Source organism: Embiotoca jacksoni, unplaced genomic scaffold (genome assembly GCF_022577435.1).
Source record: "Embiotoca jacksoni isolate LCO1_2020_lvr unplaced genomic scaffold, fEmbJac1.0.p SCAF_7, whole genome shotgun sequence".
Classification (NCBI taxonomy): Eukaryota; Metazoa; Chordata; class Actinopteri; family Embiotocidae; genus Embiotoca; species Embiotoca jacksoni.
Window position 1 is genome coordinate 19,681,911 of NW_027185425.1, and position 18,742 is coordinate 19,700,652.

An 18,742-nucleotide genomic window follows, 5' to 3' on the forward strand; every position below is an offset into this window, starting at 1 on the left:
CCCATTTTATGTGTGCAGATGGCTTTTTGTTTTCACTTGGCGATCTCTTTGGAGCAACACGGCCAGTCTGCAAGTCGTCATTTTTAATAAGCTGTCACATTTCCCTCCTGTATACAAAGTTGGTCTGGTCACAGCTTTTCATTTATAGGGTCACACAAGCCTTTGCAGTGGTGTAAACATAGCTGCTTTATTTAATGCTCAAAACAATTTCAGTCAGATTTTTTTTTGCAGTGTGAGGTTTTGATGAAGCTGTTGCTTTCAGAGGTGACAGTTAGTGCTGAGAGCAGCAATATGTTCAATGCCCTCAATGAGGAGCAAAATATTCCTATAGGGGTTGTAACAGCATTTTGTGCTTTTTTTTTTATAGCTGACATTCTGCTCTAATGTGACAGTCAAAGTGGAGTTTGGAGAATAAAACATCCATTGTTCAATTAGATTTTAAAACATGTCTGCGGTTTAATAAAAATGTTCTGGTCATTTTTCTGCTGATTAATGCAAGCAAACATAAATTGTGATAAAAATTATAATGTAGTATTTAATGTCACTGTGGTTTGCCGTAATATGATTTTAAATTAAATCTGGCATCATACGGCAGCTGCAAGACTTGCAATGAAACTGTTAGAGCCGATTTTTTATTTGCATATATTTGTTGCATCCAAAAATAACTTCTTATGGAAAATAAGTGATTACAAAAAACAGATTTTCCTGCCTCCAAGATATCTGATTTATTTTTTCACATGTAGAGAAGACAAACACAGGAAAAGTAATGCTCCCTCCGTAGAGGTGGTTTGAAAGGAAATACAATCACATGTTGCAAAACCAGGCAACACCTGGGTTGAGGCCGAAGCCAATGGCCACTGGGTGGGAGCTCCAGACATCCCTGACTCCAACTAACTCCCAGTCAAAATGTGTCAACTACTCTCCAGAAATATCTCATGTTCTGGTGTCCAGAAATATCTCATGTTCTGGTGTCAAACACTAAATTGGGCCCATTAACAAGTGTTCATTAATACAATTTGAAGGCTTTACAGAATGCTTTGTCTGCAGAGTGGTTGCTGATTGACTGCTGTGATTGTTTATTTGAACTAATATTAGCAACTTTAGCTACAACGGTGAGCCCAAGTTTGAGCTGGTGTTTTCAATAAGTTAGTCCTGTCTTGAAACAGAAAAGATGTCACCAACCATAAACTGCAACTCTGCACTTCAAACTGGTTCAATGCCACCCAATGGGTGACATCCCATAGCTACATTTATCTATGCCAGAGGTCTCCAACCTCTCTACCTCTAAGAGCTACTTTGACAAAATGAGAGTGTCTGAGTGCTACTAATGTTGAGTAACATTTATTTACATAGCTGAGCTCCACTCAAACAGCCTGAATAGGCTTCTTTTATATGGACAATAACAAATTGATACTTTGCTATTGCGATCCAGCCAAAAATATTGTATTAATGTTATTTACCTAATTTATGAACACCGGTTTCTTTTCAGCTCAGTGTCAAAGTCTCTGCTGCGACATTGACGGTAGCAGTTTGTGTCCTCTGATCTCTGTGTGTCTCATTGAGGACGGAGCTCAACCTCTACTACACTGACACGGTGCAGAGCAGACACAGGTGAAGGGAGCGAGGGGAGACTGTCCACTCGTTAATCGATCACGTTAAAAGCGTTGTTCTCTTGGAAAGGTTAAATAATAAATAAATGCTGAAATGAATCAGGAAATATACTTGGGCGACCGCCCAAGTAAGTCTGTGTGTGGGAAACAACTGCATTTAGTTTGAGCCTTTCATCAGCTACTCAGAAATGTAATGAGCTACAGTGTCGAGCCATGGGTTGGGAAACCCTTGATCTATGTCTTTTAGCCCAACATCCATGTAATGAAAATAGCTCAAATTCAAATACTGAAACTGACATACTCAGCCTCCAGAAGTCTAATAAGTTGGTTTCCATGAGGATGTTTTCCACTGTGAGAAAAACCTGCCTCACATCTAATGTATGGAGTGTGAATTTGATTAACTAATTTTAGAACCGCTTATAATTAGATTCAATTACATCATAAAACGCTTCACATTGATTACTGCAGGAACTGCAGCAATTCCATGAACTGAATTATTCAGAATTAATGCCCTGAAACAATGAATGACCTGTCACCCACTTGGACGCGCTTTACATTACAATAACAAAGTATCTCATGACTGTGTGTGATGTCAGACGTGTTGCTGGAAGTGATGAACCTTCAGAGAAAGATCAGCTGAATCTGCAGCTCCTCTCGGCTTTACAGTGAGTTTCAGCTAATTGGTCAGTTATCAGGCAAAACAAAAGTATATATATAGATATTTCTCGTGCTTTCATTCTAGTGCTGTTTTCAGAGAAAAAGCCTTGAAAACTTACTGTAAACTGCAGTTCAGCAACAAATTGTGACGACGCAGTTACAGATCAGTTGGTAAACACAGTGGAACATTTAGCAGCTAACGAGCCAGATATTACCTTTGAGAGCTGGTAGAGACCAAAATCAGAGGTTAACCCTCGTGTTGTCCTTGGGTCAAAATAACCCGCAGCTGTGTTCAACCAAGTTCTATTTTATTTTCATATTTTTTGGGATCATTGGTGACAAGGAGGCTGTGAGGGTTTCTTTAAAGAATGATGACCAATGATCCCAAAAAATATAAAAATATAGAAATAAAATAGAACTTGGTTGAACACAGCTGCGGGTCATTTTGACCCAAGGACAACACGAGGGTTAAAGTAGAGAAAGGAATATTCAATTGGATTCAAATTCTTGATGTCAACACGCAATTTCGGAGGGGATTCCTGACCAAGATGAATTTTTGATTCAATTGGAAAAAAGAGGGGCAGTATATTTTGGCTCTTGCCAAAGCATAGACTCCAAAAGCTTTTGACATGAAACAGTCCGATTTATTTTCTTTGCCACACCAGTTGCTTGAAGTATTGTTAAGTGCTGCAGTGTATGTTGATCAGCTGGTCTCGGTTGTTAGTTGTAACCTCTGAATATGAATATTTACAGAAAACCTCATCCTCATCTTGTAAATATAATTATTCAGTCATACATTTCAAAACGTTTATTAAAAGCTTCCTTTTTTGAATGCGAACTAAAGGTTAAATGCAGAATGCGTGTAGTGTGCACTGTACATCCTGGTGCTACACTGAGCTTACGTCAACCTATATTATCAACCAATGTTACCAGAAAATACATTCTGGCATTTGTGAATCAACTTAAAAATAGAAAAGATAAGAATCATGTTTTATCCATCCCTTGCTAAAGAACAGTAAATATTGATCATGGTTTAATGAGGTATACACAAACACTCCTAATAAAAGGATCATGTTGATCCGTATCTGATGAAAAAGAAAAGGTTTTTTAACCAGCCTGGTATAACACTCCACGGAGCATTGTCTCCAGTCGCTGCATCCTAATGGTCATAGTGCTCAGGGTAATTATTTAACTATCGGAGCAGCCTCTAACCATTCAGCATTGTTCACCACGTACTATTTGTTGCACACCAAAACTCTACTATCACTGGAACTACTTCTACGTCATCGCACTTAGCCTCTCCCACTGGCCACTCAACATTACTGAAATAAACCCTTCAATAAACCCTCAATGACGCAGGAGTAGAAAACAGTTCATTGCACCCAACACAATATTCATGGTTTTGTATCTAAGTTTACATACATTCTCTGTATGTGTTCTTATAATAGCATTTGTATCTATGTTGGCCAGCCCTATGGCTTCCACCGTACACATACACAAAAACTAAGAAAAACACGCATGCACACACATAGAAACACGTCAACGTCTGTAGCTATCAAACCCAAAGACAACAAGCAGAATAAACAGGAAGATCCCCAGTCTGGTAATGATAATGATTCAGCCTGGGACATTAAACAAAGATTGAACTTCATTAGACTTACATCAGGACTTGAAACTGCTAAAAACACTGTGAAACATGTATATGTATATGAGAGTGTGTGTGTATCCATGTGTTGGTTATCTCATTGAGACCTTTTCCCATTAAGACCGACCCTGTTGGGACCGGAAGTCCTCACTGGGATCAAAGCCTCAATGAGGCAAAACATGATGGTGCAATTTGAGGTTAGCGGTAGGGTGTGAATAAAGGTTAGGGATAAGGTTAAGGTTAGACTGTCCACAATAAATGGAGATCAATGCAATATCCCTAAAAGGATAGCTGTGCAAACCTATGTGTGCGCGCGCCTTTGTCACGGCAGGGAGATCGAGTGGATAGGGCCGATGTTTTTTTAGCATTCTGCAGGCTGCAGGGTGCTGGCTTTGTAGAACTGAGCAACATGCAAGTCTTACCAGAGGAAGTGGTGAAGTCTGACTCCAGGCAGCGCTGAGGAGCCGCCGAGCTCCCCGAGAGAAACACCTACGAAAACACACACACGCACACGTCAGACTAATGAGCATCCGAGATGAAAATCACAGTGCAGCTATGAAACACAGTCGGTCCTCAGGAACGCTAGAAACGATCGCAAACATCTCGCCATGGCATTAAAAATTTACAAAAGGCTCTGGGTGGGTTTTAAAGTTTAAAAGAGTCTCACTGGTGCTGGTGAACACATTACAAACATCCACGGTCCAGGTGTGTGCACATGTTTGCAACTCTTCTTTGAAATCAGAAGCTAGTAGAGGAAATTTGAAGGAAGTACATGACATCGCAGCGAAGCCTGACATGAGGTTTAGCACCTTTTTGTGCTGAGTCTGTGTAGTCAGACACAACATCTTGCTAAGGTGACCTATATGGAGCTCTGCCCTCAACAAAGCAACTCCCATGGCGACTTTAAAATGCACTTAACCTTTGATGCTTGCCACATGTAGTTACATCCACAAATACTTCCCCCACACTGCAGTAAAGGTGGAGAAATCCCAGTATAAATGTCTTTTCCCTTTTGGACAGGCTGCCCTGAAATGAGTCAAAATATATTTATTTGTGTGTGTGTATGTGTGTGTGTGTGTGTGTGTGTGTGTGTGTGTGTGTGTGTGTGCGTGTGTGTGCATGTGTGTATGTGTGAGGCCCTACAGCCAAGAACGGCATTTTGAGTGGAAAATAAATAAAACAACAGTGACAAAATAATGTGTGCGGCAAAGCAGTAATGAATGCTGGGGGTTGTTAAGTTCATGGTGAGATCTGAAGGGAAGACAAAACCCCCCCCCAAAAAACAGGAGGTGTTTTGATTATAATGAGAGAGAAAGGAACACATTTGTCAATAATTCGGTGGCAGGACAGCACTGGTCATCTCTCTCCGACAGGCGGTAATCACTTGTAATCAGACTTAATGGGCGCTCTAATGGGAATGCTTTTCCTCCCTGCATGCTCTGTCGGTGGAGGGAAGTGTGCATGTGTGCACACACATTTGCTACTCGTCTGGGGCAAATGTAACACCACTCTTCTATCTGAAAGGGAATAATTGCTTTAATAACACTGTCTATCCAAAACAGTACAACACAATCAAGTCCCATTTGTATGTAATGCAAATTTGCATGTTTGCTCGGTTCATATTGTCTTCGGGTCTCATTTGCATTCACTTGCAGAGGCTGGTTCCTCTCCTGAGTCTCAGCTGGTTGAAGCTCTATTCTGTCACCTCGTACTGAGTTATATTATCAGACACACTTTATGCTGCTTGTAAAGTCCATTTGTTTACAATTGAAAGTAATTAACATTTTTGTCTCAGACTAAATCTAGAAGGTGATAACACAAGGGTCCAACGCAACATTTGTTTTTCCTCTTGGTCAGAAGCTCAGTTTAATTGGCCTGTCAGCCAAAAAAATGTATAAAACTATTTTTCATAATCTCAGTGATTCATAATAAATTATATGTACAACATTGAAGTTCCCTTTAGATTTGGCTGTTTATGATAAGTAGCATTTTATATTATACTTCTGCTGATTATACACTGTCATTGCACAATAGATAATAACTTCATTCTCACTATTCTCACTGTGCAATGCAGAATCGTACAAGGTAAACAATTTTTGCACAAGGCTGACAGACAAATGGAACCTTTCTGTTTGATTTGATCTTATTGCTCATCTTGTCTTGCACAGTCCCTCCGAGCACCTCATATGCACCCTGTCAGTGAGAGGCTAAGGTGGGCTCAAGGCACATTGATTTCAGTGAATCAGTGCATTTCATAGGTCACTTATCTAAAATGTGTTCACAGCACACACCCTTTACTGACCTTATAGGTACAGTACAGTTAGACCTTAGGTCTACGTTGGAGAACTGGTACTGTTTTAGGCAAAGATTGCTCAAATATTGATTTGATTGAGTTTAAGCTGTTATCCAGTCAGGAATGTGTGTCTATATTTTGGGGAGGAGAGACACAAGGAGAGGGATGAAAAGAAAGTGTGAGTGTGTCTGGGAGGTAGACGGAGTTGTGAAAAAAACAAAAAACACCCAATGATACACTCAGTTTCCATGGTGATTTGAGTTATATTTGAAAATGTGACGCACATTTTCAGCATCCACTTTTGATCTTAGTCATCTTCATCTTTTCCAGTGCAGTGAGCTAAACGTAGGAACAGTTTATACAGAAGAACAGTGAGAGTCTGGACCTGGAAATCGTCTCGAACAGACATCCAAATGGGTGTCGATGGAATGAACTGTTATGGTTGTAAATAGTTAAGTAGAGGCTGAGTAGGGCAGAGCTCCTCCTCACTAATTTCCTCTAGAGATATGTCAAGTGGTCTGTGAGAAACTTAATTGGCTCTACTGAATGTTACACCCAACGCAGTGTGGCTCAAAGCGCAATGAAAGTGTTGTTGCTAGTTGTCAGTTAACCGTCCAACACCTCGTTGTTTAAATAGCAAATGTACTTGGGCGTCACATTAGCGTGTTTTATCTTAAAATGAGGTGTGGTCAGGCGCATCGTTGACACACTGAGGCTGACCCTCAGTTTTTGCTGTGAGGCGACAATGCTAACCACTGCACCACTGTGCCACCCACTATAGATGTTTGGATTAAACTCTATCTTAAAATATCATCATCCAAAATTCAGTATATAGTATATTAGATCAGCATATAGATAAGAACAAGGAGTCCTGCAACAGATGGTGTGGCCCACACAGTCCTCTCATCATGTCTGGGTTACAGAAAGAGACAGAAGACTAAATTTACAGAAGAACTGTGACACGCTTCACAACATGCTTCCCAACAAATATGAGACTAACATGTCCCTGACAAAAACAAGACTGAAATGTCTTTAGTGAAATCAAATGACAAAAACTATTACACATCAAAATCAGATGCCCGAACTCATGCTGGTGCACGTGTATAAAGGGTGCTTCACACCAAATATTAAATTTTTCTATTTACTGTCTGTGTGTACATTCAATTTATAAATATAAATTATTCATGTATTTATTTTAGATAAGGATCATCACTTTACTTTTAATGCCTAAAACTTCTGCACTGCCCCGAACATCTGGTACGAGCTGCCCGAATCGATTTTTTAACCACACTGCTAAATGTTCCACTATGTTCACCAGCTCAACAGTTGATCAGAGCTTAATCAGATGAACAGTTAGTGCAGCTAGAAAGGGAGTTGATAACAGGGAAATTTGCAGGCAGTAAAAACAAAACAATGAGCTAAAAGAGGCTAAAACCCTCCATGGAGCTGAGGGAAAGTGCAGTTTGGTGATAATTGTGGGGGTGGTTTCCACAAACACTGGTCAGTGTGTCATTCCTGTGTGTGTTATGTGGTGGTGTTTCTGCTGAATGTGATCACATTAACCACAGTAACTTCGGGGCCGATCACCTCGTCACCTTTTCTACAGCGCATGGCGCCTCTATCCAGTTGTTTACGGCAGTATTTTTGCACTCTGCTGTTGTTGCCATTGCTTTAGGCATCTGATTTGTCTTTGTGTTTTTATTTTTGGAAAAATGGCCCCAAAAGTGCTGCAGGTTACAAAATGTTCATCGCTGCTGGCTTTTTCTCTTCTGCCCGACCAGGTAAAAACACACACAGGATGTTCTTCTGTTTCGTCTGTGATAAACAAGGAGAGTGGGGGGAAATTAATAGTGAAACACAAGTAAATATCATTAAAGATATAGAGAACGATGGGCTTGAGTTGTGATTAAAATGGATGCTAAGGAATAAGGGAATTAATTAGCTAATTGATTGGCAGCAGCTGACTTGCGGGGGAGGCGCTTGCCATCATTCAGTAAAGAAAATATCATGAAGCTCTGCCGTTTGCCACAATCTGAAACTCAATCCAATCCACTGGTTTATTTTTTAAAACATAATTTCTTCTTTTCTTCTGAAGGTCCCTGCACTGGCACCAGGCCGCATCTGTTATAAAAACGTGGCACATTCATTGAAGTTGGCCGCCTGGCACTACTGTAATTAAAATGGATGTAGAATTTGTTGAGCATCATTTCACTTTGGTAGAGAATTGGTTTAAAAACATCTCGGTAACTGACTCGTTGCTGTTTACTCTGTAATTTACAGTTTTGATTGCACAGAAGTAAAAATGTCTGTTTTTTTTAGATCTAACTCTGGCTTGGTGATGAGGACACAAGAACCTTATTGTTTTTCAAAACTCTCTCAAGTGTCTCTCATTCAGAGCCCAAGGTTGTTCATTTTGGCATTACAGTTATAGAGCCGTTTTATACTGAAATAAAAAACAAAAACAAATAGCCTTAAAGGTTATTGTCCTTTACTTCAGTCATCTCCATGGAAAACAGATCAAGGAGGTGGTTGTAATGAGACAAAGATTGAACTTTCTATCCTCTTTCCATTTCTAAGGTCAGCGCCATGGTTGAGGACAGTGTCCAAGTGTTTTGATGTGGGAGGAAAGTGGATCACCTCGGGAAACAGTGTGACCATGGAGAGAATTATCATCCCACTTAGGTACCAGTCATGTTTGAACCACATTATCTAAACCACTTGTCTGGTATTTTCCGGGCTTCAGTTAAAGGGTTTGCAGTGGTGGCATCACCACGGCTGTAAACAAATATTCGTCTCATTTCAGCCATATACTCACAGCACCTTTATCTTTACTCGCGTAAGCAACAGCAGCAACAACGCAAACAGTAATACTTGAAAAAAAAATCTGTAGTTGTTGCACATTTTAATGCACTTTTTTGAAACAGAAATTCTGTTAATAAAAACAATAACAACGTTTTTTCTATGTTCAATGCAGCACAAAAGTTTGAAGCACTTTGGAAGTTTCAATTCTGATCCATGATGTAATTCAATGAGGAAGCATTAGTACAGAACTCCTGTTGAAAAAGAGACTTGTAAGATGTTCTTGCCAACAAACACCATGTGACTACGAGTTGTTATATTTTGCACTTGTTTAAAGGATTTGTAGATTAATCCCAATTTTCTGGAGATTTTTTCAGGCTAAAAGTTCCAAAAAGATGCTAGAAAGACGACCTTTGGTTGTAAATGGTTTCCCAACATTTGCACTAGTTTTTAAATGATTTGTGTATCAGCACAATCTCTGCAATCCAATTACTAGCTTTTGGCCGCGGGCTTTCAACCTTATTGAGAGTCTTAATAATTTTTGGCCCCTTAAAGTTGGGATCACATATTGAATGACGACATCACAGTTGACATTACGCTGAACAACACGCAGATTAGAGGTCAGATGTGAGGCAATCTCCCAGATCCACAGAGTGCACTAATCCTTATGTGCGAATTTAGCAAAACATTCATCAATATAGAACCTGTTGCTCCTAAACTCAAGATGTCACCATCATGACATTTTAGTTTACGATTTAATTGACATACAAATTATTTCCAGTAATGATTTGCCTTTTTCTGTTCATTTTATGCCACTCCTATATTATGAGCCTAATCATAGTTTAATCATAAACCTTATTAAGAAGAAGAACCATTCATTGGCATTAAGCATTATATGAATAACAATTCAATTTCTGTGTTTCAGGCTTGTAAACATAAATTTCACCTGGCAGATATGACATATATAACAACTTAAATAAGCGTATTGCTGAATTATACAAGACAATTACCTACAGCAAGAGGTACCAATAAAATAAATAAACATTGCACGATGGTGGCACCAATTCTTCACTCATGAACCCCGGATACTTTCAGGGTGATTTCACTGGGTGTTAACTGGTACAGACCTGGTTTACAACAGCAGCAAAATACATTTTGAGTACTTGAGAAAACATGAAGAGTGCTTAATTTATGTTGCAAAATATGGTTTTCGGGGTTGTTTTAATGTCTGATATGAATTCAGTGTACCTCACTTCACAGCTGAAATATTTAATGCCATTTTTAGTCATTTAGCCAGGTCTGTACTAGTGTTTAGTCAGATCAAGGGCTGTTGCTTCACAGCATGCTTTTATCTAACGGATCGATCAGGGGAATAAGACAAACACAAAACTCCAGAAATAGTGTTTGGTCTCACAATTTTCACTTAAGGCCTGCTGTATTGATCGGCCAAAAAAAAAGATCTCCTCTCTTTGAATGGAAGGCTCCATGTGGTGCAGGCTTCAAAGAGGATATTTTTAGCTCTCTTAAGCTTATAACTTGGTCTTAGTTTTAACATACAACCCATCAGGTTGGATGGGGAGCGTCGGTGCACAGCCATTCCTTTGTTATCTTGGCTGTGTGCTTCGGGTTGTTGTCCTGTTGGAAGATGAACTTCCAGTCTGAGGTCCAGAGCGCTCTGGAGAAGGTTTTCATCAAGGATGTCTCTGTACATTGCTGCATTCATCTTTCCCTCCATCCTGACTAGTCTCCCAGTTCCTGCCACTGAAAAACATCCCCACAGCATGATGCTGCCACCACCATGCTTCACCGTAGAGATGGTATTGGCCAGGTGATGAGCGGTGCCTGGTTTCCTCCAGACATGACGCTTGGCATTCAGGCCACAGAGTTCAATCTTCATTTCACCAGACCAGAGAATTTAGTTTCTCATGGTCTGACAGTCCTTCAGGTGCCTTTTGGTAAACTCCAGGTGGGCTGTCATGTGCCTTTTACTGAGGAGTGTCTTCCGTCTGTCCACTCTACCATACAGGCCTGCTTGGTGGAGTGCTGCAGAGATGGTTGTCCTTCTGGAAGGTTCTCCTCTCTTCACAGAGCAACGTTGGAGCTCTATTAGAGTGACCATCGGGTTCTTGGTCACCTCCCTGACTGAGGCCCTTCTCCCCAGATCGCTCAGTTTGGCCGGGCGGCCGACTCTAGGAAGAGTACTGGTAGTTCCAAACTTCTTCCATTTACGGATGATGGAGGCCACTGTGCTCATTGGGACCTTCAATGCTGCAGACATTTTTCTGTACCCTTCCCCAGATCTGAGCCTCGATACAATCCTGTCTCGGAGGTCTACAGACAATTCTTTGGACTTCATGTCTTGGTTTGTACTCTGACATGCTCTGTCAACTGTGGGACCTTATATAGACGGTGTGTGTCTTTCCAAATCATGTCCAATCAACTGAATTTACCACACGAGGACTCCAATCACGTTGTAGAAACATCTCAAGGATGATCAGTGGAAACAGGATGCACCTGAGCTCAATTTTTAGTCTCATGGCAAAGGCTGTGAATACTTATGGACATGTGATTTTTTTCATTTTTTATTTTTAATAGATTTGCAAAAATTTCAAAAAAACTTTTTTCACGTTATCATTATGGGGTATTGTGTGTAGAACTTTGAGGAAAAAATTAATTTAATCCATTTTGAAATAAAGCTGTAACAACAAAATGTGGAAAAAGTGAAGTGCTGTGAATACTTTCCGGATGCACTGTAAAAAGACAAAACTGGATTAACTGATAACTTTGTCGTACAGAGAAAAGACGGGTATCATCACAAAGGGTATGTTTTTTGAAATGTGATATGCTGGAAAGTGATATGTACTTCGGGAACTATTCAAACAAGAGTAGCGGGTTTGGAGATGGAAGCAGCTCTACGGCGAAGCAGTGTAACGATGATTAAATTGTATGCAACTTTAAAGTCTATTTTCTCTGCAATGCTTCATCACACAGACGAGGCACTGACATTTTTTGAACAGCTCAAGCCGTGCAGTTTCATTGGATATGCGCTCAGTCTCTCTGTGCTGAATACTCGCTGGGGTGGGAATTTGGTCGCAATTTGGGTTCGAAGGGTAAAACCACAGAAGAACAATGGGGCACAACAAGATGACAAAATTAAGAGTCAAACATCAAACAGTGGAAAACCACACGGAAATATTGATGCAGAACAACACACATAGGTTATGTGTCCTTAATAATGTATTAGCTGTTGCAGGTTAGCTGTAGTTGAAGTTAATTTCTTGGACACAGGGTTAGGTTGAGGGCAGCACAGTGGTGCAGTAAGTTAGCACTTTGCCTCACTGCTTGTCTCTGTGTTGGCCCTGTGATGGACCTGGACCTGTCCAGGGTGGATCCGGCCTTCGCCCTCAGACCGCTGGGATAGGCTCCAGCACTATAACCCTGCATGGAATTTAAAAAAGTAGGCAGCATGCATAGGAGATGCTGCCCAAATGGGGTGTCTTCAGAGGTTTTTTAAAGAAATTAAATGACCATAAAGATGTTTTTATGATCCTTGAAAAGAAATAATCTTCGTTCAAGGCTGTGCTGAATTCAAGTCAAGTTGAAGAAGATTTTTTTTTAAATTTTATGTAAAAATACTGATCACAGCTAAACAAACTGTACTGGCACTGACTGAGCAAATGTACTACTATTAAAATTAACATACAAATAAAGTAGAACACGATAGGATTTTTTCAATATATAAAAATAAAACTAACAGGACTTTGTTTGGGTCTGAAGAAACCAGGATTTGGAAATTGTGTGTTAAAAACAAGCGGCAACGAGCAGTGACGTCACCCATTGGTGTGTAAATGACCGTTATGAAACCTCGATTTTGGAATTTGGCCGGCGCCATCGTGCTCGTCCCGAGCGGTTTGGAGTCGGTAGGGACCATATTTGGCCGAGCTGGGGGGACCTAGCAGGGGATCTGATTCAATCTTATTGGAAACCCGACAAAACCCCACCGGCCAGTCAATCAAACGGACACGCTCAAGCCAAAACACGGCTTTTTGAAGCTTATTTTCTAATTAATGACAAGATTATTTTCAGATGGACCATCAGAAAACTAATAAGAAGGAGTGACTTTAGATTGAAAACTGAGATAAATTGCAAAGAAATTATATTGACTGAGGACGGGAACTATTTCTGTAGCTGAAGAGGAAGAATTATTAGAAACAAGAAACTAAACAAAACTAAACTAACAAAAGATATTTAGATCATTTCAAAAACATAAAACAGAGATAGCAAAGATCACCCTTCAAGGAGATGTTACCTTCAAGTGAGCAAAGCTAATATAAGCCAGCAAACAGATAGCTGACATAATTAGCTTGAGTCAAGGACCACTTGGAGCTGCCATTACCTGAGGGGAAACCACAATGACTCAAAGCTGTAAACACTGCAAAAGGTAATTCTACAAAGTGCTGAATGAAGCGTCTTGATGCAGCGAGTGAACCTGTTACAGGATCACACTGAAGTTATCGAACTGCTGCAGTGAAATCTGAAACAGTCAAACAACACTCCACAAAGTGGTTAATCAAATGACATCTGTACTGAAGCATCAAAGTTCATTCCTGGTCAAATTAATGTCAACTCAAGATCCCCTGCAAGGTTTCTCTGGCGCTTTTAATCATACATCATTGTCTTTATCAGCAGATGGTGTTTACTGGAAACAGTGTGTCTGTGTGTGTCTGTGTGTGTATGTATGTATGTATGTATGTATGTATAGATAGATAGATACTTTATTAATCCCCAAGGGGAAATTCTTTATATATTTTGTACACACACACACACACACACACACACACACACACACACACACACACACACACACACACACACTCCTCCCTTTCAGCCTAGCAGTTGCTGCTTTAGCCTCTGTGACCATGTGTTTTTTAATAAATCCCAATTTCCATTGGTCACTTATACTATTGACATCATCTAAAACGCCCTCACGTCGCAGACTGTGATTGGCTGTCACTGGACCATTCAACTGGCCTGCATAAACCTTTGGCCCTGGACCATTAGGCCATTGATTGTGTTGGACTCTGAATTGTGAACTAAATATCTTTGGATTTTAGACAGCTTGTTGGAGAAAAAAAAATATTTTGAAGAGAAAATTTTACTGGAAAAAAGTATTGAACTATATGGAATAAACCCAGTGGATTTTAAAAATTGGACTTGGATGATTTATAATGTTCGGGTAGAAAATGGAGGTCCAAAATGCACCATAATTGAAATAAATTTAAAATTTGTTTTTATTAATGTTATACATGTATGATATTAAAAAAGCAGATACAAAATTATAAATGAACATGGGTTGAATTTATGTTACTTATCAAAACATAAAATGTAATAAATCTGTATGCAAGTCAGTTCTGTGGCCATTGGATACATAATACTTACTGTTCACCTGTGCAATCTAAACAATCCAATACAACAGCTCTGCTATATTCCACTTTTACAAAACTTGCCTGCCTCAAATTGTATATGTTATTGGGACAAACAAAATATTACAAACATTTCCTTATATAATGCAGTCCAGTACACCATCAACATGAAGGGAAATTATCACCTTTCTGACCATGTCAAAAAAACTGAAAATGATCTTCGTAAAGGTATTATGGCGGAGCTATTAACTTTCTGTAAGTGTCATTTTTTTCAAGGCGTGTCTCTCTGGTTTTGGGGCCGATCAAGACCTTTTTTTAACTGATTGATTCAGGTCATACTGACCTGTTGTTGATGTTCAGCCCTGATCCTTTGTTTTACGTCAACTGTTGCGCAGATGTCATAAACAGTTAAAACAATGTGTCAGGATGCAGAAGTGTACTCTGATATGTAGCATATGTGTGGCTTATAAAGTATAATTTTCCTTAAAACATTTTTTTTTTTACTTTGTTATTTTGTCATGTAACATAGATAAAAATGAAATAAACATTGAATGCAGGTATATTGTTCTTAATGCATTACAGACCTACTCAAGTGTCAAGCATTTACATTGGATTCGTTTGAATCATTTTAACACATTTAAAGTGTGCACTGTGCAGCACTATTATCTAGTAAAATAAACGTATCCGATGGGGACTCAGCATTGGCAGACACTCAATATTAAATGACTGATCAAGATCAGAGGAAAAAAAAAAAGACTTAATCAGAACATCCCTAATTTTTTTTTTCTATTTAAACAGGTTTTTAGAAAATAATAAATCTATTATCTACAACCACAGAAGAAATGATGCAAGTTATTAATGTAAACATACCGAGTGTATTATATATAGGTGAACATAACGTGCATTTATGGAAGGTAGTATCTACAAAAACATCCAAATTTCCTGCATCTATTTTGCCAACAAACATCACCACCTTATGTTTGTGCAGATATTCTTGTCAGGACATTGCAAACCCAAACCAGTTAATGCCTAACCTCAACCTAACCTCAGCTAACACTTTCACACAAACCTTAACAAGGAACTCAGAAACTATCTTGTTGTTGGTCCCAACAAGATCGGAGTTTAAATTGGAAAAGATCTCAGAGAGGAAGGGAGAAAAAAAAAAAAAAAAAAAAAAAGCCCCCCCCCCCCCACACACACACACACATGCACACACACTCCTCCCTTTCAGCCTAGCAGTTGCTGCTTTAGCGTCTGTGACTGTGAGTGGGTCACATCAGGACAGTGCTGCGGCTCTCAGACTCTTTCGCTCGTTTGCAGTAATACCAAGTTTTTTTTCCCTCTTTTGCTTTTCTCAGGCTCATGGACATGATTTCAGGGCCAGAACGGGAAACAAGCGAAAAAGGAGGGTGAAAAAAACCCTTCCGTTTTCAAAATGATGACAGCAGCAGGTGCTGAGGGAAGCCATTGAAAGGAGTATATAAAGCAGCATCATAGTCTGTCTGCCCCCCCCCCCCCTTCCCTCAAACCCCCTCTCCCGACATCAAAAGTGTGCGCCTATCCTGAGCCGACAGAGCTCCAGATCACTGCAGTGCATGCTGGGTAAGAGAGGACAACTCAGGACACATGCAGGGACTTTAAGGATACTGCAGTAAGCTGTTCACAATGAAAAAAATAAAAAAATAAAAAAATGAAAACGAAGGAAAACATGCAGAGGGAGGAAAATAAGACGAGGGGAGGGGAAGGAGACAAAAATACCAAGAGGATCAGTGAAGGATGGAGGAATTCGTCTAACATTTCACTCTGGCATATGAAAATGTTTGGCGCAGCGGTTGTCTGTTTTAACTGTTTATGTCATTAGATGTGCATCAGTACGCCGAGAGGAAAAGGCAGCAACGTACCACTGAGCCTGAAGGATTTGAGAGGCATTATGGTATTGGCTTCTCTCATATTAGTATTGTTTTTCATCTTTTAAAAAGGCTATCATGAATCGTCTTACTCATTGCAAGCATTGACTGTATTTGATCAGACATGATAAAATAAATCTGATACACGGACACAAAATGAGAGGTGAGGCAGCGAATGGTGCGTCATGACTTTCACAGTAAAATGCTGCACATAATACAATTGAATACCTTCATGAAATTAAATTAATCAAAATAATATAACTGTAAAAAAAACTACAGTTTGTCTTAACAATAATTTCTATTATTAATGATCCACCTGTATTTATTATTATTTGACTAATCAGTTAAATCATTTTGTGTATGATATAGTGAAAATTGGAATCAAACTCAGACATGCAATTTATAATCATATGAAACTGAGTAAAACAGCAGATCTTCATGTTTAACAAGTGGGAAACAGAAAACATTATAAATTGAAATAATAAACAAATTAGCTACACTAAGCCTAGTCAGTTAATTTAATTTTTAGTTTTAGTACCACATGAACTAATATTTCTATAAATATGATCTTGTGAGCTGTTACAGCCTACAGTTATAGCCCAAATAATAAAGGGAAGCAGTCATTGAAATATGACTTAAGCAAGCAGAGTAACAATAAAACAGGATTAATAATATCATGTTTTTTATATTTTGGGGAGGATAGCATATTCTAAAAACATTTTAAGAATGTGCCACATTTGCCATTGAATTTTTTTTAGGAATTAATACATCCAGTTCAGACAAAACAAAACAAAACAAAACAAATACAAAACATGTGAAGAATATTTTAAAAATATATTTAGGTGTTTAGGTACACCGGGCGAGGAGGAGGGACAGTGGGTGGTATGTTGTTGGATACAGGTTAATAAATCATAAATGTAGTCATGCATGCAAAACAGGTGGAAACACTGAGAGACAAACACACTCAAACACTAGTGAACGTGGTGGAGAAGATCCCTTGTGCCTCACCCCCCTCCCATTTGGACATTTACAAAACCCGCCGAAGCAATCATCTTGTGAGCAACCCCACCCATCCCTCACATAACCTCCTCCATCTCCCTTCATCTGGGAGAAAATACCTCAGAGCTGCTCCATCTGCTAATTGTCATATTACTTGCACTTTTTTTTAACCATTTAAACTATAATAATTATAAACTGTTGACCAGATATAGTAAATAATAATAATGTCTTATATAATAGTATAATAATAGATCATAATAATGATAAATATTGTGCAAGTAATATTATTACATAAACTAAAGAAAAAACAAACAAACTACAAAGTCTTCCATAGGTGATGAATTAGAAACATTAATTTCAGAAATAATCCACGAGATCAAATGATTGGATTTATTATTTAAAAAAAAAAAAAAAAATCACAAAATTTGATGATGAATGATCAACATATGTTATTAACAGACTGTCCCTCCTCAGACTTTACAGCTGCCTCTTCCTTTGGTTTATAATTCGGTCACTGGTTTATTAATCTGTTCATACTGATTTGTACACACATTTTTATATCTACTGCATGTAGTTCCTCCCACACAGCCTGTGTGAATGTAGCATGTGTCACACAGTTTCATCCTGGTAATGTTGTTAACACTGACCTTGCATGTTGTACTAACCGGTCCTCCCCCGGCTTCCCTGCTGGCCTCTAACCGTCCAGCACCACAGCGACTGCCGCAGCGCCCACAAAGAAGCATGTACTCAACCGTACTACATGATATTCTGACCACCGCATGACCTCTGCGTGTTTGCGGTAGCATTTGAAGTGTGTTAGTGTGTGAATTAGTTTCCCTACCGGTGCTGGGAGTGTATGCCTGCAGCAGGCAATGCACGCACGCAAAGCCTGCGTCAGCAGCGATCAGCTGCCGCTGCGTCCTGCCAGATGTGACAGCGAGGCTGCCAGTGTCCAGACAGACGTGAAGCAGGGTGGGGGAGGACCCCCTGCAGCGGGCCCACGGGTTCAAACACCATCATATCTGTGACACATTACCTCTGCGCTCATTACTGGGATGAATTACTGGTGGCCTCCACCCCATACCATTGTATTTAACAACAGAATGTCCTCCCTGTTAGCTGTGGCTGTAACTCACAGTGTTGAAACTGAACTTTCATATTTACGATCTGATGATTAGTTGGAAGGAGGGGGTTGGGACACAAAACACTCGACTCATCTCGCCAGAGATTCTCATCAACACAAGCACTTTGGTTAAGATTAGAGGAATGTGTTTTTTCTTCAATGTGCCATCATCTTCCCTTAATGAAGTGCACAAGTGCCTGAACAGGATCAGAAAATAGTGGGATGAGTCACCACAAGTGGATGTTGTACAATGAAATCAGCTGGCAGCGTTTCTCTAGGCAGACAG

The 18,742-nt window shown here is 39.5% G+C and overlaps 1 protein-coding gene across 4 annotated transcripts in view; it reads right to left on the reverse strand.

Moving 5' to 3' along the window:
• Positions 1-18,742, reverse strand: part of thrb (thyroid hormone receptor beta) — a 117,223-nt gene that overhangs the window by 47,031 nt on the left and 51,450 nt on the right. For all 4 annotated transcript variants that reach the window (XM_069176397.1, XM_069176395.1, XM_069176396.1 and 1 more), the window contains one exon: positions 4,335-4,401. The gene's annotated coding sequence lies outside the window, so the exon portion shown is untranslated. The remainder of the gene's footprint in view (positions 1-4,334; positions 4,402-18,742) is intronic.